This window comes from Cavia porcellus, unplaced genomic scaffold (genome assembly GCF_034190915.1).
Source record: "Cavia porcellus strain 051 isolate PalLab524CR breed Dunkin Hartley unplaced genomic scaffold, mCavPor4.1 scaffold_3, whole genome shotgun sequence".
Taxonomy (NCBI): domain Eukaryota; kingdom Metazoa; phylum Chordata; class Mammalia; order Rodentia; family Caviidae; genus Cavia; species Cavia porcellus.
Window position 1 is genome coordinate 103,695,914 of NW_026947486.1, and position 21,313 is coordinate 103,717,226.

Consider the following 21,313-nt stretch of genomic DNA (forward strand, 5'->3'; position numbering starts at 1 on the left):
AAGACCCAGAATCAAGGCCAGCAGTTTTCTGAAACTGCTGGTTTCAAGCAGGAGCCTAAAGTGGTGTCTTTCCATGGTCTCTTGGCCATTTCACAGCTTTAGAAATGTAATGGTCAATTCATCAGAAGGAAACAACTCCCTGCCCTACACCCCCATAAGCCCACTAGAGCAGACCCAAAGAAGACTCTGCCTGCCCCCTCCCCTCCCCTTTCCCTCCCTCTCCCTTCCTCCTCTCTACTCTTCCCTCAGCCCTCTGCCCTCCTCAGTGAGCCCACAGCTAGGACCTAGAGGAGAGAAGGCCACACCCCCATGTAAACCAGCTGCCTCCAACTGGAGGAGAGGAAGCCATGCCTTCCACCCCTCTGCCATCAGGGCAACATCAATGAACATTTGCCCTGTCCTGCATCTTTCTCACACCCTGGGAACCTCAGGGATGAGAGGACAAAGAAGCAGGGTACAATCTCAGCCATCTAGCACATGCAGAACAAGTCCAGAAGACACAGACACAAAAGAAATTAGAAGTCACACACCTGAAATTTCTGAAATGATAGCAACTGAAATAAAAAGACAACTTAGTACTTTGCATGCCTGTGTCTGATGTTCTGAGCTTTTATTTAGAGGATAACAAAGTGCATTACAGTAAGTATTGATTTCCTACTGTCTTGTTTTTGAAATCCAATATCATCCCCATTGTTTTTTTTGTTTGTTTGTTTGTTTGTTTTATTTGCTTTTAAATAACCTCAAAACTCATGAATTCAGCTATGACGATACGGGACTGTCTGCCCTGCACACTGGGAGGCTGACACAGGAGAACTGAAAGTTCCAGCTTAGGGGGCTGGGGATTTAGCTCAGCAGCGTAAGCGCCTGCTCTGCAAGCAGGCAGTCTTGAGTTCGATACCTGGTACCAATAAAAAGGAAAAAGACAAAAAAAAAAAGAAAGAAAAAAAGAAAGATAGTTCCAGCTTAGCCTTGACAAATTTGCAAATTCGTAAGATTCTGTCTCAGCGGCATAAGCACCTGCTTTGTAAGCAGGCTGTCGTGCGTTCCCCGGTACTGATAAAAAAAAAAAAAAAAAAAAAAAAAAAAAAAAAAAAAAGATTCTGTCTCAAAATAAAAGAAAAAGTAACAAAGGTCTGGAAATGTAGCTCAGTATCAAGGGCCTGTTTTCTAACCCCAGGAAAAAAATCTCATGAAGCTCTTTATGAACTGTTTATTGACTTGCTCACCAGTGGTATATATATATATATTTTTTGTCTTTTTCATTTTTATCAGTACCAGGGATGGAACTCACAACCACACACTTGCAAGGCAGGTGCTTATGCCACTGAGCTAAATCCCCAGCCCCCTCATCAGTGATATTTTAAGACTCAGTATATCAAACTGGTCTGCTTCATTAACAAACTCCAAAATGACCGTGTCTACGACAGTGTTTTTTCTAGTCATGACAGTTGTTTCTGTTCTCTTAATTTTGCCCATGTGATGTGCCAACCACTCAGCGATACATAGATGTAGACCTGGGGACAAATTGGTATCTCCAAGCAGGAGGTAGTTCCTCAGCATGTGTTTGTGTGATTTAACATTTACCTTACATGCAAAACCTGATCCTCTTTGTATTTTAAATAATTTCCCTTTCATTATGCCAAAAGTCCTCCTCCAGGTTTCTGCAGTTTTCTGTGTCAATGATCATGACATCTTAAAAATGGTAACATTATAAATACTGCGCTGTCTTAAGAATTTATTTTAGCACTTTCTGAATCGGAAAATACTGCTCTAGCTTTTTCTATAATGAGTAACAATAATTCTTTGTCCTTTCTTGTACGTCTATTAGACAGACATTATAGCAGTGGTATTTGGAAGGAAAAGGCAATTTGACAGTTAACTTTTAGCATTCTGGGTGCTAAAGGACTGTTTTTCCATTATATTAAAGAAAATACCTGTTTGAATGTCGCAAATCAAGATCCTGCCTTCGTTTCTGTGCATTTTCTAAGCAACAGGGTGCTTTCTGCTGAGTCTTTTCTAATACAGGCAGTTCCAACTAATAACAAGCTGTGTTTTAAAATTGCCTTTATTCATTTGAGCATATTTTAAACTCACCATTTATTTCTCCATAGAATCAGTGATAGGATTCCTGGATTAGCTTCATGGAAAGTTTGTTTTATTCTTCTGTGTTTTAAATTTAGCTCACAATGTAGTCAGATGATAGTAATATAATGAAGCATTTGCTGACCCAAATACAGAGGCCAAAGATACACACATGGCTGGCTCTTTCCCTAGCTGCCCAGACAAAATAAGCCCAGTAATGGGGGAATGAGAGAGACAAGGAAAAAAGAGTGAGCTCAGTCCTCTGCTTCTGTATGACCCTCTTTCCTAATCTTGGAGCTTTAGGTGGGGTAGAGGAGAACTCTGAAGTCACGGTTCAGGACCTAGGAATGTAACTCAGTGGTACCAAGAATGCATGAGGCCCTGGTCTCAATTACTTAGCACCAGAAAATAAAATAATAGTGTACCTGGAACTTCTTAATTTTTTGTAATGAAGATTGAATTCTAGGCCTTATTCATATAGGGAAGTGCTGTATCACTAAGCTACATCTCTAGCCTCTTCTTATTCCTCTCTTCCTCTTCCTCTCCCCCTCCTCCTCCTCCTCCATCTTCTTTTTGAGACAGACTCTCACTTAATTGCAGTCTGGTCTGGAACTTGTGATCCTCTTGCCTCAGCCTCCCATGAGTAGCTGTGATTATAGGTGCATACCCACACACCTGAATAGAACTGGGTTTCTGCCCTAGTTTTCAATTGCAGGTAGGAAAAGGAGCAAATTGGCATGTGTGTTACTATTTGTAAACCACTGACTTGGTGAGCTGGGAGTGGAGCTCCATGGTAGAGCTCTTGCTTAGGGCGCATTAGGCCCGTGCTTCCATCCCCAGCACAAGAAAAGCAGAAGAAAAAAGCTGAAGCTTTGTAAATCAGCATCATCCCTTTACAGAGCTACACCCACGCCCACTACCACCCCCTGTTCCTTTTACTCTTTTGCTTTGTAAAACTCCCTCTTATCTCAGCTAAAAGCTTTGATTTCCAAGTCAAATAGGACGTAAACTAACTGAGCCTACCCAAAATTAGATAATAATGGAGTGAAAGGGAAGTATTTTAGCAGTAATCAGTTATTTTTCATTCTAGAAATAAAACCTGTTACCCATGACTTAGTTTTTGTATTTTTGTTTTAGTACTAGGCAATCCTGTTTCACTCCCCCAAACCAAAACTGTATTTTCTGCCTTGTGTTTGTATTTTTGTCTCCTGTGTTCTCAAAACAGGCACATTTCCTCAAACAGCACGTAAATTCCTATCAAACCTCTTCTATCTTAAGGACAGGATATGATAATGTTTACATAAATAGTGTTTGCAGGACAGAATTGTACAGAATCAGAAAGAAGGCCCTATTTTAGTTTGTGGCTTCTGGCTTTTACTATTTCCTGAGAATTTTTTGAGTGCATTACTCACTTGAATTTTAAGTCTGCTAAACCCAGCTCATCTAATAAATGTGACTCAACCTCTAAGGGTTTAGTGGTGTGGTTCTTAATTTAAGGCTAATTCTTTTTTTTTTTTTTTTTTGTACCAGGGATTGAACTCACGACCTTGAGCTTGCCAGGCAGGCTCTTACGCCACTGAGCTAAATCCCCAGCCTCATTAAGGCTAATTCTGTAAATCTTCCAATTTCATATTCCTTTTTCAGGACTGATTTTTAACTTTTCCAGTGTCAGAATTTCTACTCAAGATATGAAAACAACTTTAATTAAACAAATAATGAAATACAATAAATTTGAGATAAGTTGCAATAAATGTTTGTGAGTTAATGCTAAACCACTGTTAAAGGGAACTTGAGTATGACAAACCAGGACTTTTCTAATAGCTTTGGAACTCATCTCTGATTCTTTCACATTAAGAGATGCAATTGAAAGGCCACCTTTAGAGGCTGTGGCTGGGAAATCTTGTCTCTCACATCCTGGAGAGGATTAGGAAGCAGGTGAGTGGTAACACTGTAAACTGGCTTCCTTCTTAGAGGAGCTGTCTCCAACTACTTTTCATTGGCAGTTTGTGAACTTCCCTGGATTTTTAAAGACTCCCCTTATTGTTCCATAAAATGCAATCTCCTTTGTCTCTTCGATTCCTTGTCTGCTCTTTTCAGAATAGGGCTTAAAAGTAAGATAAAAGGCCTGATACTTTCCACCATAAAAAGTTGTAATGACAGGTCTCACTAATTAAAATGTAACAATGGTAAGATTAGCCCTTCAGTTCGCTTTATGTTGAATCTATACAGTTTTCTCAGCAGCCCTAACTGGGAACATATTGAAGTACAACATCTTTAAAACATAAACATTCACACATGGACTTGATTATAACATGCACACCAAATAAATGCATGGTACAGTTGGGCTTCCAGAATGCAGTAAAACAGGAGAATTTCACTTTAGCCCAAACCTTGTTGGTCCTAGCCATTCTAATACTGACACAGGAAAAAGTAGGGAGAGGTCAAGGGACCCCATGTGGAGCCAGGCGATGTGCGAATTATGAATGACTAGTATTCCATGGTATCCCAGAAGCGAGCAGAGCATGTGTACTTTTCAGTGCTGCGGCTTCCTTCCCTCAATGGAAGAGCACATCTTCCGCCCTGGATTAATAGAGTCATACTCTTTTCATGTGGTTTCAGCATCGTTACAATGTGTTTAAGGCATTATTGGAACATTAGTAATCCTAAGGGACCAAATATTTGAAGCTATTAAAAAGGCATTTGATGTGTAAAACATCGTATACAGTTAGTCTTTGTTATTGGGGGTGTCATAGGACACAGTTCGCATGGATAGCATCTAACTATGCTTCTGGAGACTTCCAAACAATTGAAAGAGCTCTAGAAAAATCCAGCTGGGGGAGAACTGATGAGGAACACCAGAATGAGTTGCAGAAAAGAGTACTGATGTTTGCATCAGATTTTTAAAAAATCTAGTTTAATGTAGGGGTATAAATTTTTTTTTTATTAAAGAGAAAAAAGAAAGGAAATAAAAAAAACATAGCAGTAAGAGGGTACAAATAATACAGAATTTCAAGAAAAAAATACAGTAAGATATAACTATTTAATAGGTTACATATTGTCATCTTAGAAACAGTTGTCCAAATTATAAAAGGGGTATAAACTTTTAAATTTTAGTGATTAAGTCTTCATTAAGGAAAAACTGTATGTACAATTCTTTTCTCTTTTTTCACCATCCAGGTTTAGTTCCCTTCTTTTGAATACAAGTTAAATATCTCTCTTGTGTTTCTGTCACATGCTGCTTTAAAAAAAAACCATTTATTTATTTCTTGGTTACAGAGACTGATTTAAAAGATTCAAGCTGATATTCCTTTTCAGGGCTCTATAATCTGTCCCCTGCTGTCCTGCATGGCCACATCCTTCTTTAAGTTCTATACTCTTGAGCCTGGACTACATTGTAATTGCTTGCTTACTGATTCTTCCGTTCAGATTCTCTCCACTGTTGTTTAATATTCCCATCAGATTAATTTGACCCCCAACACTGATCCTGTCATTTCTGTACTCAAGAGACTTCAATAGCTTCCCAATGCTTACAAGCACCGCACAAATCACATAGCTTGATAGGAAATGCTCTCTTCACTTAGGCACCACCTTGTTTGTAATTATTTCTACAGGTCGTATAGTCCATTCAAAGTAGATTCCTTGGGAAGGAATTTAAAATAATAGTTAAGAAACCAGATCAGTGTTACATCTGCAGACCTGGACTTGTGGTCTCAGGGGAATCCATTTCCCTTTCTGACTCAATTTCTCACCTATGTAAAGGAGATATTACCTACAAATTGTATAAAATGAAGAAATTGTTTTGGGGGCAGCAGGATATTTTAGATTGTTTCTATCGATCAATCATTGGTTACTTGTATAACAAGCTGGTAGAGCTCTTCTAGAGTGCTCTCTAAGCAAATAGGGGCTGCTGACGGTGTAGGGGATGGATATTTCTGCCCAAAACATTAAATGATAAATTGACCCCAAGTTTAGAGCAATAATACTAAAGTAGTTTCAAGGCCACACCTAGACGAGCCATGGGCAAGTGAACAGGAGAGATAACATCTGTTGCCATTCATTGGAAGGAGAGTACCTGGTGGTCCAGGATGATTGGAGAAGGCTTCTAAAGGAGAGTTGTCTGAAGTGGCTAGATTTGAGGAGGATACATGGCTAGAAGGGGAGCTGGAAGGAAGGGATATACTTTGGGGATAACAGGTCCTGGCTTTGTTTTGGGGGACTCCACTTCAATGCGCTTCTTTTCTTCTGAAGAAAATTTGCTTCAGAGTACGATGCTAATCAGTCTATTTGGTGATATAAATAGGGTTTAAACAGACTACTCTGAAGTAGAGTTAGAAAACTTCACTTGTTCTAAAGATGCCTTGAGCTTGGATTTGTTTTGGAGGAGACGAGTGTGTCTTTTTGCCCATGGACTTTTCTCTCAATAGACTTGGGATCAAGAGGCAAGAAAAGTGTCCCTGAAATAGGAAGAAAGCCAAGGAGAGCTGGCCCTGGCTTAGTGCTGTCTAGACTAGACGAAAGGTGGCCTCCCTCCATATCACTTGAGATTAAATAAGTCAGCCTTTGGGAAATGGACTGTGGACTCTTGTGATTTGGTGTCTGGGTCAAGTTATCTGGAGATGAGAGGCGAGATTTCACCCAAAGGAAATGGAGAATCTCATTGTCATTGCCTCTGAAGTGGGAGCTCAACCAATCTTCCATGGGCTGGGAGGGAGGACTTTCTTCTTTTTCTGGAACCAAGGTAAGCTGGAGTTGGAATCTCAGGCAAGGAAATTCGTGAAGATTCCTGTCAGTGGAGGTTTGGAGCTGGCGCCTAGTATGAGTATGCTGCCAAGAGTGAGGCTAGAAATTGAGCAAGGATTGTAACTTATGATGCACAAGTTGCTCTGTAAAATAGCCTTTAAAATTGCAATTTTGTGGGAGGCTGAGGCAGGAGAGTTACAAGTTTGTGTCCAATCTTAGCAACTTAGTGATTTAGTAAGATCCTGTCTGAAAATAAAAAAAAGGTCTGGGACTGTAGTACAGTGTGAAGGCCCTGGATTCAATCCTCATTGCAAAACAAAAACAAAAACAACAACAATCCAAAGAAACAAAGCAGCAAACCTGGGTTGGAGGTGTAGCTCAATAGTAGAGCACTTACCTAGCATGCACGAGGCCCTGGGTTCCATCCCAAGAATCAACCACTCATACGTAGATACACACACACACACACACACACACACACACACACACACAATTGTGCCTATCCTGAAGGGATCAGGGAGAAATGTACCTTATCCTTGAAGTAGAATAGAGGTGCTATCAGAAATAGAAACCCCAAACTTTCTTATGGAAGGGATATAAAAGTCAATCTTTCCTTCACTGATTGCAAAGTTTACAGCTCATGCTCCTTAAAAAAAGATTGATTAACACGAGAAAAGCATAACAAATGTTTGTTCCAGTTTTTTGAGACAGTTTCTCAGTATCTAGCTCAGCCTCGTCTCAGACTCATCTTCCTCTTGCCTGAGCCTCTTGAATGCTCAGATTGCAGGCATGGCCTACTATCCTAGCTACATAATGAATTAACTTGAAGTTTCACATGATACAAGAGTCTTCAGAAATGAACACCTAGTGGGCCATTATTCATCCAGAAAGAAGAATGAAATCATGTTGAGTGCAGGCAAATGAATGAAAATGGAGACCATCACATTAAGCAAAATATGCCAGACTCTGAAAGGCAAATGCTGCATGTCTCCTCTCATATAGGGAATCTAGGGGGGAAAGAGAGAGAGAGAGAGAGAGAGAGAGAGAGAGAGAGAGAGAGAGATTGTGATAGCAAAAGGGGGTATACTAGAGAAGGGGAAGGGGGTGGCAGTGGGGAAAAGAATGGGAAGAGGGGGAGGAAAGTGAGGCTGGGATAATGAGGGGCAAATGACCAAAGTATTTACATGCATGCACAAATAGGCTAACATGAAAACTATAGTCTGTGTTACTATTTTGCACTTTAAAAAATGAAGAGCCCATTTGGCCCAGCGGTTCCCTTCTACAGATCTTCCCAAAAGAGTTAAAGTCATCACACCACAGTGATACATGCATACCCAGGTGTACAGCAGCACAATTCGTCATAACAAAATGGAGGACAGATATTACAAAGTAGGAAGAACAAGATCAAATGGGAAGAGGAACAGAGTGGGGAGGGAAAGAAGGGAAAAGTGATTTATAAAAAGAATTAAAGGAGAAAAGTGGAAGAGAGCTTTTATAAATGGAGGAGGAGGAAGACTTGAAAGGAGGGGAGGGAAGTGGGAAAAAATTAAGATATATTATGTACAGGTACAAATTCCCCATGATAAATGTGATCATTCTGTATGGCAAACATGTGCTAGTGAAAAATAATTTAAAAGAATGATAAGCCATGTTCCAGGACAAATTGTACTTTTATGCTTAGGTCACATGGTGATAGACAGCTGTACAGAAATGTGATGGGACACATTTAATGAGCAGAGGACAAAAGCCCAAGAAGGCCTGACTGATGCAATCCTCCTCAGTCTGCCTATGGGACATCCTTTTGCTCCAGTATAAGGAAGGGCACCTCTCACATGAAGGTCTTCAAATTATAGAATCAGTGAGCCTCTTGGCCTCTGGGCTTCCCTGATTCAGTCAGCTTAAAATAGTGTTTCAAAGTGCTGTATTCTGGGGTTGGGGATGTAGCTCAGTGGCATAAGCCTGGCATAAGCCTGGGAAGTACAACGTCCTGTGTTCGATTCCCGGTACCAAGAAAAAAAGAAGTGCTATATTCTAGGCTACCATATTATGAGCCATGAAACATGGAGAGACTCTTGGTCACTAAGTTTGTGGCAAGAGTTCTGGAACCTATATTTTGGCAAACTCAGATGAGTCTTCTTTAATATTGTCTCTTCTTTAAGTTTTTGATCTTTTGAGACAGAGTCTCACTGTGCAATTCAGGCCGGCCTTGGTTATGAATTCCCTGTGTAGCCCAAAGTGGCCTCAGTTGATCTTCCTGCCTCAGCCTAGGAGTTGCTAGAATTAGTGTATGTGTCATCATGTCTAACTCAAACTCAGGGAATTCTGACACATACTCATGTTTGAGATTCACTTTTACAGGCTGAAAAAATTACTAACATTCCTCAGTTAATTTTTTCTCTTTTTAGAGGAGATTGAGACAAGATCCTGTTATGTAGTCCAAGTTAGTCTTGAATTCCCTATGTACATAAGGGTGTCCTTAAATTTAAAATTTTCCTGTCTCAGCCTCCTGAGCTGGGATTACAGCTATGTGCCACCAGACTCAATTCTGTAGCTTTTTCCCCCTTTTCCACAAAATATTAGAATATCTTTGACTTGATGGATAGAAATTGTGAGAGTGATATGTAAAGACAGACTCCCACATTAAACTTTGAATCACTTTGATGTTTTACAGTGTGTTGTATTAAAAAAACAGGACATTTAGGTCAGGCATGGTGGCACACACGTTTAACCCCAGCTCTTAGGAGGCTGAAGCAGAAGGATGGCAGTGAGTTTGAAGGCAGCCTGAGGTACATAGTGAGTTCAAGGTCCACATGAACTGCATAGTGAGACCCTGCCTCAACAAGAACAACAATAAAAATAAAGATAAATAAATAAAACGTACAAGTTGGCTGCTGTGCTGCATGCCTGCAAGTCGAGCACTGAGGGAAGCTTAATCAGGGGACTGCAACTTTGAATCCAGTATGGGCAATTTAGCAAGACCTGGCCTCCAATAAAAGATAAATAAATAAAAGGGCTGGAGATATAGCTCCTCTGGGTTTGACCCCTAGTACTGGAAAAAAATACGGCAATGAAGATGAAACAATAACATAGACGTGATTTCTGCCCTGGCCAGCTCCTTCGGAGACTGCTTGAACCAAATGATGTGTATCTGTCAAGGGTCAAGGTTCAAACTCATTCAAACCTTATGTGAGTTTTGTTTTGTTGAGGTAGGGACTTGCTACATAGCCCAGGCTGGCCCAATCCATACAAAGATCCTCTCCATCATCCTCCTGAGTGCTGAGATTATAGGTGTGTACCACCATTCCTGGCCTTCAAGTACTTCTTCCGGTACTAGGCACGGAATCCCCAGTGCTGCAGACATGCTAGATAAACGCCATACCACTAAGTTGTAGCCACAGCCTCTTTCTAATCTGTGTGTGTGTGCACATGTACATGTCTGTGTGTGCAGGCATGTGCATGTGTCTGTGGATTAAACACAGGACCTTTGTACTGAGCTACATCCCCAGGCTTTTTGTTATTATTATTAATATTATTATTTGTATTTGTATTTTTACGGGTACCAGGGATTGAACTCATGACCACATGCTTGCAAGGCAGGTGCTTATGCCGCTGAGCTAAATCCCCAGCCCCTTTATTATTTGTTTTAAAGTTTTGAGACAGTGTCGCCTGAATCACTAGGTTGGCTAGGGTGAGATCGAACTTGTGATCCTCTTCCCATAACCTATCTCAGTACTAGGATTCCAAACATGTATCATCACATCCAGCTACTAAACGTTTTTTGATGAACATTATTTTTATAAGCCAAAAAGAATCTATGAAAGTGAGAAATGTTTTTTGGTAGCTATGGATGCTAGGAAAGCACCCCCAACTCCTGAAAGTGTGATTTTAAAGTGTGAAAACAAAGAAGTTATGAAAATATTTTTTGTGTACATTGAATCGAATCTATTATATATTCTGTTGGGCATAAAGTTGTTTCATTAGGCAAACAACCATTCTATATTTCTTTCTTTAGATATAGAATTCTTTCCAGTATTATTCTTGACTAAGACTCACTTAGCAGACTATGTCCCAGAAATTAAAACAGTATTTATGTGAAAGTAGAATTTGAGAAAAATTGACACTACCTATAAAAAACTTCTAACGCTGTGTCTCCCACCACAGCACCATGTACTCCAGTCCATCAGCTTTTTTCCTTGGTATGTCTCATCTCATCAGTGAGTAGATGCTTCACAAAGTGGGTAACTTAATTTATGTAGGTTGAAAAGTGTAGCTTTCACTGACTATCAAACAACACACACAGTTATTTTTTGCCTTTTATAATGATAGGGCAGTCTATCACATATTTTAAAAGAAACCTTAGATAGATTTCCTACCATTTGAGCGTCTGTTATAAGCCTTTCACACCACCAGGTTTACTTGACCTTGGGTGCAGTGGATTGAACTCCAAGTGTGAATGCTTCTCTTTCCCAGGAGCTGTTAACTTCAAAGCCTCCTGGAGCCATTTGAATGGTAATATTGTGAAACACCAGGCCTCAGAAACAAACACTCATAAACCGTCTTCTGCCCATCCTTCCTCTACACTTTCCCTTGCAGCACATTTGTCCATCCATTCCTAGCTGCTGCCTTCCCTGCCATTCCTTCCAGGGAAAGCATTTCCTTGATTGTTTTACTTCCCCAATTCTCTGCTCGTGAGAAAGGCATTAGGGAACTCTCTCTTCGGCCTAGCAGATGGGTACAAAGCAACTTTGTTTGAGGTGTGAGTTGAACTTTCTTGAAATCTGAGATCCATTCCTACTTGGATTTGAACTTTGAAGATCTAGAGATAGGAAGTTTTCATGCAAGGATCAAAACACATCAGAGCAGGACCCATTGATTTGGGCTGGCAACTCTGGCAGATAGGATTGCTTTACTCAACAGCTTAGGACAGTGGCTCCAGAGAGATCTGAAAAACCACTCCATAAATGTTGGCTGTTGGTCCCAAGGGTGGCTGGAGAGAGCGTGAGGATAAATCAGTGTTACCTATCTCTACCACTGAAAAAGCAAATCAAAGCATGTCCCAGAGACTATCGTTATTCATTCAATAGCCGATGTCTGTGAGAGACGGTTCGGTCCACAGCAATGTGGCAAGTGCAGAGGAACATAATTGTGGTGTCTGCAGGAGGCTGGTGCCTAGTGAACATGGTGGTATCCAGCGGAGACAGTGGTGGTGCCTAGCGGGGTGCAAGAGTAGGAAATGAGGAAAGAAATGAAGTAGCAGCCCTGAGGCATGAGCACTGAGGAGGTGTCGCTCAGAGCCTCCCAGAAATACCGAGGTTCCCTGTGGAGAAGGACAGGGCCCCACTGGAGAGTAGGACAAAAGTCGGGGAAGTTGAGATCTGTGAACCTGGTGAAGTCTGAGGAAATCCACATTACCTGATGGAGCAGTCAGGGATGAGACAGGATTTTGATTCTGAGGGAGCTTCCACAGGTGTCTCAGGGACTTATGCCTGTGGCAATAAAAGGATCAAAACAATGACAAATCGAAGAGGCATTGCTAAGCCATGTACAAGTACATGAGTGGTCACTGTGGTGCAGGTGGATGCTGAAGAATGAGCAGGATCAGAGGGCTGGGAAGGCAGGAAGGCCTTCCCAGTAGGGACCCCCAGGCCAGCAACAGAAGGTCAGCCTCTCACCATGTGTGGCTCAGAAGTTGCACCTGCAACTGCATGCTGTAATGGCCTGTGAGATGGGGGAAATCCGACTGTCCTCCTGCCTCTGCGAGCTGGAAGGTGCAGGAAGAGTGCACATGATTAGAAGGATGCTTCTGACTGCCCGTCTAGGACAGAGCAAGGGTTTGTGTGTCTGGGGGAGAAACTGCAGGTAGGAGGCCCACTGGGAGGTAACTGCTGTAATGGGAGGAGTGAGGGATGCATGGTCAAGGCTTAGACAACCAGATACAGAGGGAGGCGACGAAAGAAAACAAACAAGAGAGATAGGGGGGGAGAAATGACTTCCCTACTACAGGTTGGAACTAACTCTGAAGAAAGAGGTGAGTCAAACCGGGCATGGTGGAGTATGCCTCTAATTCTGGCACTTGGAGGCTGAGACAGGAAGATCACCACAAGTTTGAGGGCACCCTGGGATACACAATGAGTTCAAGGCCAGCCTGAGCTACACAGTGAAATCCTGTTTTAAAACAAGGAAAGGAAGAAAGAAAGAAAGAAAGAAAGAAAGAAAGAAAGAAAGAAAGAAAGGCACAGTTGAGTTGTTTCTAATTTTTGGTGATTAGTACTAAAGCTGCTATGAATATTTTTGTACAGGTTTGATTTTGTTTTGCTTCAGTAAGTAACTCAATGTGATTCTTAAATCTGTAGTAAGCATATATTTAACTTTATAAAAATATGCCACATTGTTTTCCAAAATGGCTTGTGTTTTCCATGAGTAATATTTGAGTTTCAATTATTCTACATCCTTGTCAACATTTGGTAGTGTCAGTTTTTTAAAGTCCATTATAAAGAAGATGGTGATATATTTTTGTGATTTTAATATGCATTTCCATAATGATCTGTAATACTGAATGTCTTTACATATACTTGTTAGGTGTATAGCTTTCTTGCTAAGATACCTGTTCAAACAAAAGAAAGAACAAACGAACGAATAAGCAAAAGAAAGAGAAAGAAAGAAAAGCAGAGCAAAGAAAGATAAGGAAAGGAAGCCCGACAGAAAAGCGGAAGAACCCTGCAGCATTGGAATGACACTTTGGAGTAAAATGACAACACAGTGCTAAGTGTGTCACTGAGTGGTAGAGTGCTTGCCTATCGTGCTCAAGGCCCTGGGTTCCATTTCTAGCACTGGGGAAAATAAAATAAAAGATTGACAACACTTTTGGGTTCTCAACAGTAGTAAATATGGGCTTTCTTCCCTTCCATCTTCCCTTTCCTCTGCAGCACTACAACTCTGATCCTGGTTAAATTTATGGAAAAGAAGTTGGCATTTTTGTTTTAACACAAATAAGAGGATAAGCCAGACATGGTGGCATATGCCTTTAATCCTAGCAATCAGTAGGCAGAGGCAGGAAGGTCACTGTGGGCTCCTGGCCAGCCTGGACTACATAATGAAACCATTTCTCAAAAAATAAAGACAAGGCCTGAGGATTTAGCTCAGCAGCAGAGACACCTGCCTGGCAAGCGCAAGGTCATGAGTTCGATCCCCAGACCAAATATAAATAAAAGTAAAAAAGTAAAAACAAAGTAAAACAAAATAGCATAATATAGATAAGATCCTGCAACTTATATTAATGATCTATCAAGGTTATTTTTGGTGTCATTGCTTAGAGATTTTCCAAATTTTTTTTTGAGACAGGGTCTTCTTATATAATCCAGGCTGACTTATTTCATTATGTAGTCCACGATGACCTCAAGCTCAAGATTCTCCTGTCTCAGTCTCCCAAGTACTGGAATCATAAGCATATGCCACCACATCCTCCTTCATTTTCCCTTTTTTTTTTTTTTTTTTTTTTTTTTTTGATGGTATGGGGGATTGAACTCAAGGTCTTTGCACTGAGCTCTGTCTCCATACCTTTATTTTATATTTTGAAACAAGGTCACTAATTTCCCTGTCCAGTCTTGAAATTGCAGTCCTCTTGCCTCAGCCCCTAGAGTACTGGTGTCACAGGTGTGTGCCACCACATCTACCTTCCTCATTCTTTTTTATAACATCTGTATAGCAATCCATTGGATGGCTATGCCACCATTTATTTTACCAGTACTTCACTGATTCACATTTATTTATGTTGTTTCCAAACGTCTTCTTATAACAAATGCATCAATAGCATGTTCATATATATGAGCAACTGTTATAGGATCAATTCTAGAAGATAAATTGCTAAGAGAATGGGTATGCACAGTTTTGTATCATTTAGTGCATGTTGTAAATTTACTATCCAAAACATTTCTCTGATTTAATTCTTCCACTAACAGTTAATCAAGACATCTTAGATGTCTGTGGCACTTTGTCAACCTGCTCTTCCTAAAACTGCAATAAATACTAGTTTGCCCTATTGGAAGGGATTATATTAGTCAACAGATCTTAATGAATGAGGGGTTTCTTAATTAAAATAACCAGAAAGTCATTACTTGTAAATATATACACAAGTTGATTATAGCAAGAGGCTGAATACTTCTAATAAGCATGTGTGGATATTAAATTAACCATGGTTCACAAACCATCCATGGATGCATGGCTGATTGGAAATAACCACTTCGCAGTGGTTACCCGATTCCTCTCTGCCAACTGTCAAATAGTATTTGTGTTTGTATGATTATTATGGTTTGGTATAACTCATGATACTCCCATGTACTGTCGATGTCCGCTCCCGGCCGGCAGGAAGGACACACGACAAAGTCTGGTAGTGGACAACCTTTTCTTTTTATTTTCCTTCTCCGTACAGCCTGCCCTGGGTTCTCCCAGCTGAAGCCTCCTCTGGTCCGCTCCCCGCGGCTCCTTTTGTGCTTCAGTCTGCCCCAAAGCCTCTACCGGTCCGCTCTCCGCGGCTCCTTTTGGGCTTCTACTTCCGGGCTTCTACCTGGCTTCTTCTTCCGCCCAGGGGTGGCACCGGTATATATACGGGTACAGTGTCCAATCATGTTAAAGTAAGCAAGGCAAGCTGATTGGCTAACATCATCAGTTGCCAGGCAGACTATATTGTTGAGCGGGTTGTTTACGCGGTAAGCAGGAAACTAACATATTCGATGGGAGGGGTAATCTACCCCAGGCTTTGCTCTTTACTACAGGCCGCACGTCCGCCAAGTGAGGCGAGCTATCACAGACGCGGCTCCCAACATCTCCCCCTATTTTATTTTTTATGAATGTGCGCATCGTAGCCCTTCCTGGACTGGGTGCAGAGGCTTATGCCCTATGTGTAGGCCCACCGTAGGTCCTTGGCTTAGACCCTGGTCGGCCATGCCATGGTCTGCCAAGGCCCTGAGGCCCTCGTCCTTTTTCTAGGGCCAGGCACAAACTGGACGGAACCTGGATGCACACAAGCTTGCACTCATTTCCTCTCCGTAAAGAAATCCCCTCGGAGAGAAATTTAGACCTGGGCAGCATCTAACAGTCCAGCGGCTTACGTGCAGGATGGGGTAGGGCCTGGCTTAGGTTGAGTCGCACCGGGGGAGTACGCTCTTACCCGTCATTGACTCACCTACCCTGCTGTGTATTGTCACCTTATGGAGGAGAATGAGGGATGCCCGCCATATCTAGACTCGGTCGTGGGCCAATTGAGCAAGCCATGCATATGCCTGAGGATCTTCTTGTCCATTTCGGGCTACCGCTATTTCTATTCATCTTATTGGTTGGTCTGTGATGGATCTCCAGTAGGGCAGGTCTGATCTTCAGTCGAGGGCTTTGTTGCCCGTGTCAGTCTCTCCGGTATCCACAGTGGTTCTCGTCCCGGTTCCTGTGGGAAAACACAAACCGCGCCTCGGTTCCAGCTGACCACTGGATCCGGGCCCATCCATTGTCCTGTCAGGACATCTTTCCACTTCACCCACCCTTTATGGTTGGGGGAAGGGTTGCAGTGCTCCACAGCTGGGGAGCGATTATCATTATTTAAATTTAAAAAATTGTGTGTGAATAGTGCCATGGATAATCGTGCCTTTGGGGCCAGGCCTTGGCCTACTCCCCCTTTTTGTTTTTTATTTTTTATTTTTTATTTTTATCTTTTTCGTTTTTTTTTTTTTTTTTTTTTTTTTTTTTATTGGTACCAGGGATCGAACTGGCGATCGCCTGCCTACAAGGCAGGCGCCCACGCCGCTGAGCTAGATCTCCAGCCCCCATTTCCTCGACCGGCGTTTTTCTCAGCCTGCTCTGCAGAGAACTCTGCGTACCAGGCTCGCCAATCCAGGTAACTGCCCGAGGGCAGACACGCCTTTGCCAGCTGAATCCAGTCCGCGGGGGTGAGGGGCCCAGAAGACAGGTTTTCCAGCATGGCAATGGTGTAAGGCGCAGTCGGCCCAAAGGTTGTAACTGCATTTTTAAGTTTTCTAATCTGCTTTATCTCAAAAGGCTCCCATGCATTGCGTCCCTGGCCCATAGCTACTTGTACAGGAAATATCCCGTAGGGGCCACTATCTATCCCAGGTGGATGTACCTCATGAGACAAGCGTCCCCCCTGCCAAAGCCGCCTGTAAAAATACCGACCCGCCGGCGGCGGAGCATAAGACAGCGGCCGTGATTGGGCGGAAAATGGGGGCCCGTGCATCACTTCCTGTTCTGGCGAAAGGGGAGAGAGCTCCCAGGCGGCCGCCTCGTGGCGAGGAATCGCCTCCGGAAACGGCCCCCAAGGTGGGGCGGAAGGCTTCGCCTCCCTCTCGCGCCGGGGAGCGCTCAGGAGCTCTCTACTCCTCCGCAGACCAGGTTGAGCAGAGCGCAATTCGCGGAGCAACGCTGGAAAAGAACCCTGCGACCCCTTATTGAGCGACTTAGGCTCCTGACAGCTGGTCTCTTTGGCCTTCTTGCCATTCAACTTTCCCTCGTCCTCGGAGTCAGACGACTCCGAGGCTAGAGCCCCGTCCTCCTCCTTAGCATCCTTGTTCCCCTTGACGGACCCCTCTCGGGAGCTCCCTGACTGGGCCTGCTCAGATACCCTGCGTACTTTTGTAAGCTCTTGAGAGCTTTCTCCACAACCACCCTCGCTCTTAGTGTTGCTACCTAACATGTTTCCCATCTTTTAATATGTTACTCACCGCGTGAGGCCCAAGGAATCCGCCACTTACGCGTGAGCCTGAGGGGAGTCTAAAAGCCCTGTAGGTGCGCGCCACCCAGAGCCCAGGCTTATCCCCAACTCACCTGTCTCGCAGCTCTGTACTGGAGCGTTGTCCACTTCCACGTCTCGGGGGTGATCAGTCCCCGGGCGGGCCTCCAAATGTCGATGTCCGCTCCCGGCCGGCAGGAAGGACACACGACAAAGTCTGGTAGTGGACAACCTTTTCTTTTTATTTTCCTTCTCCGTACAGCCTGCCCTGGGTTCTCCCAGCTGAAGCCTCCTCTGGTCCGCTCCCCGCGGCTCCTTTTGTGCTTCAGTCTGCCCCAAAGCCTCTACCGGTCCGCTCTCCGCGGCTCCTTTTGGGCTTCTACTTCCGGGCTTCTACCTGGCTTCTTCTTCCGCCCAGGGGTGGCACCGGTATATATACGGGTACAGTGTCCAATCATGTTAAAGTAAGCAAGGCAAGCTGATTGGCTAACATCATCAGTTGCCAGGCAGACTATATTGTTGAGCGGGTTGTTTACGCGGTAAGCAGGAAACTAACATATTCGATGGGAGGGGTAATCTACCCCAGGCTTTGCTCTTTACTACAGGCCGCACGTCCGCCAAGTGAGGCGAGCTATCACAGACGCGGCTCCCAACAATGTACCAAGTGAAAGTGTTTTTTTTCCCTGTAGTATGTATTTAAGGGGTTGAAAAATAGTTAATGGAGTGCTAGGAAGAGAACTTTGGCTTTCTATTTATTTAACAGGTATTTGTTGAGCATATACAATATCTCATGAAACTACCTCACTCATTGGTTCAGAGAATATACGAATGATTACAACCTGATACTTGCCATCAGGGTGCTCATAACAAGCAGCCAGAAATGTAGGATGACTGTGAAAATGGCTCTAAGACTAAAGCAGAAAGCCAGGCATGATGGCACAGGCCGGTGACTCCAAGCATTCAAGGGGCTGAGGCAGGAGGATGAGGAGAACAGGATCAGCCTGGACTACTCAGTGTGACTTAGAAATCCAGATAAGCAAATAACTAAGTAAATAGCCAAAGCAGAATGAGAACAGCTCTCAGCCACTGACTCACCCCCACAGTCTTCCCAACATCCTCAAGCATACAGCAGGAATAAGTCATCCTCAATGTGTCTTGCTTATATTTCTGACTCACAGAATAGATGAGGATTACAAATTGATTGCTTTGCTGGACATGGGGGTGGAGGTCTATAACACTAGCACTCTGGGAGACTGAGGCAGGATCTGCAAATCTGAGTTCAATTTGAGCAATTCAGTGATTTAAGGAGACTCTGCCTCAAAGAATAACAAGGGACTGAGGATGAAACTCAATCCAAAGGTCCTGGATTCAATCCTTATATGAAAAAAAATTAGTTTTTTTCTTTTTATTTTTAAAATCAGTTGTTTAAAAAAAAAAACTAATTGGATAAGATTGAACAGGTAAGTTAGAGATAAAGAGAATGCTTCCAGCAAAGAGAAGGAGAGGAGCAGAGGGGGAAGCATGACTGTGTCCACAAAACAAAGAGCAGTCCCAAACAGCCAGTTAGCATCCAGGCTCAGAGGAGGAGGGGACTGGAAGATCAGACTGGATCTGAGAAAGGCAATCCAGTGGCAGGCAAATGTGTCCTATGTGGTATCAAGTGGATCCAGCAAAAGCTGAGCATCAGCCTGTTGCTCTGGAGCCAGAAACATGTATTTGTCATGGAGAAAACCACAGAAGCGCGAAGTCACCCTGATCCACTCTGGCCTTGTCTCTCCTGAAATGTGATCACATGGGCGTTCTCAGTCGCTGCTTTGCCTAAAAGTAGGTGGAGGTTTCTCTTCTGCACCAGGAGGCCTGAAGGAATCTGCACAAACCGGCCTTGCTAAATTACCCCCTCCATGTTCATCCCCATAGGTCACCCCCCTTTTTGTCCAACTGTTCTTCTAAATGACTGTCCGGATTTTCTCAGATTTAAGCACAAAACCAAATTTTTCCTGAGTCTTTTGGTCTCCACTTCTGAAGCCTCCCATGTCATGTAAAACTTGGGTTAAAAACATTTCTCATGCTTCTTTCTTGATCTGTCTGCTGTGGGTCTGTTCCTTAGGAATCCTGGGATAGGTGAAGAAAATATATTACTTTTACCCTCCACAGTATTTTCATTTACTTACTTATTTAATTTTTTGATACAGGGCATCAATTTCACGACCCTGCACTTACCTGCCAGGCAGGTGCTTATACTGCTGAGCTAAATTCCCAGCTCCGGTATTAATAAAAGTTTGGCTAAAATAAAGCTTCACTTTACATTTTTGCAAATCATCTTTTCAATTAATAAAAAGTCCAGCCTGCCTTTCATTCATCAAATATTTGAATTCTGCATATAAAAATTACTCAGTATATTCAAATTACCCTCTTAAGTTTCAATTAGCTCTTCCATGTCGGTTATGTTAATTTGTGTGATGTTTAACATGAAAATGTTTTTCTGTGTCCCACCTAGTTTTATGCAGAATTAAAAGGTCATACCACCACGATTTTGCGTGTATTCTGCTTATGACACAAGGACAACCCTAGTTAGTGAAAATAAAAATATTACTGTGTAAAATGGAAGAATTTTTAATTTTTTTTTAATTTTTTTTTTTTAGTATCATTGAAATCAAAGGCCCACTCATGACAGGAAAGCTCTCTACAACTGAGTTATACTCCTTGGCCTTCTTTTTTTTTTTTTTTTTTTTTCAACCTTCTTATCTTTCCTTTCTTTTTTTTTTTTTTTTTTTTTTTTTTGTTTTTTTTGTTTTGTTTTGGTCTTTCTGAGACAGGGTTTCACTATGCAGTTCAGGATGGCCTTAAACACATTTTGTAACACAGCCTGGCCTCAAACTCACTGTGATCCTCCTGCCTTAGTCTCTCAAATGCTGGGATTGCAGGCGTGTGCCATCACCCTCCGTTTTAAATTTCATTTTAATACAGTGCTTTGCTAAATTGCTCAGAGTCGGTTAGAATTCGTCACCTCCTATCTGTCCAGAGTGGCTGGAATTACAGGCCTGTACCAACTCACTTGGCTTTTTAATATTCTTTCTGTATCTGTATCTGTATCTCTATCACCTATCTAGCTCTGTCCTTAGCCCTAGCCCTAGCCTAGCTCTAGCTGTGTCTGTCTCATACTCAGGATTAAATTTACGGTCTTCACACTGAGTGACATCATCAGCCCTTTTTAATTTTTTTTATTTCAAGACAGTATTTTACTTAAAATGCTGATTTACCAGGGCATGGCTTGAATTTGCACTCCTCGTGTCTCAGCTTTCTAAAGAGCTGAGATTACCAGCTTGTATTCTCATGTCTGGTTTTAATCCTTTTTATTTATTTATTTATTTATTTATTTGTCTTTTTCTTTTTTATCAGTAACAGGGATCAAACTCACGACCACATACCTGCAAAGCAGGCACTTATGCAGCTGAGCTAAATCCCCAGCCCCAATCCTTTTTATTTTAACTCATTTTTAAAAATTGGTACTGGGGATCGAACTCATGAGCACACGCTTGGAAGGCAGGTGCTTATGCTGCTGAGCTAAATCCCCAGCCCCCATCTTTTTTATTTTAAAGTGGAGTCTAATTTTTCATTATTGTGACTGAATAAACAATTTAATTACATCACAAAAGAAATAACATAAAAGTGATTTGGAAATCACCAAAGCATTGCACAAATACAACTTGTTATTATTACTGTTGCTGAGTTGTGTTCCAGAATAGCAGAATTCAATAT

The 21,313-nt window shown here is 42.3% G+C and overlaps 1 non-coding gene across 1 annotated transcript; it reads left to right on the forward strand.

Moving 5' to 3' along the window:
* On the forward strand, positions 1–137 carry LOC111755411 (small nucleolar RNA SNORA2/SNORA34 family). The gene has a single exon (XR_002789964.1). It is a non-coding gene; the product is annotated as a small nucleolar RNA SNORA2/SNORA34 family (small nucleolar RNA).
* Positions 138–21,313: the final 21,176 nt, after the last annotated feature.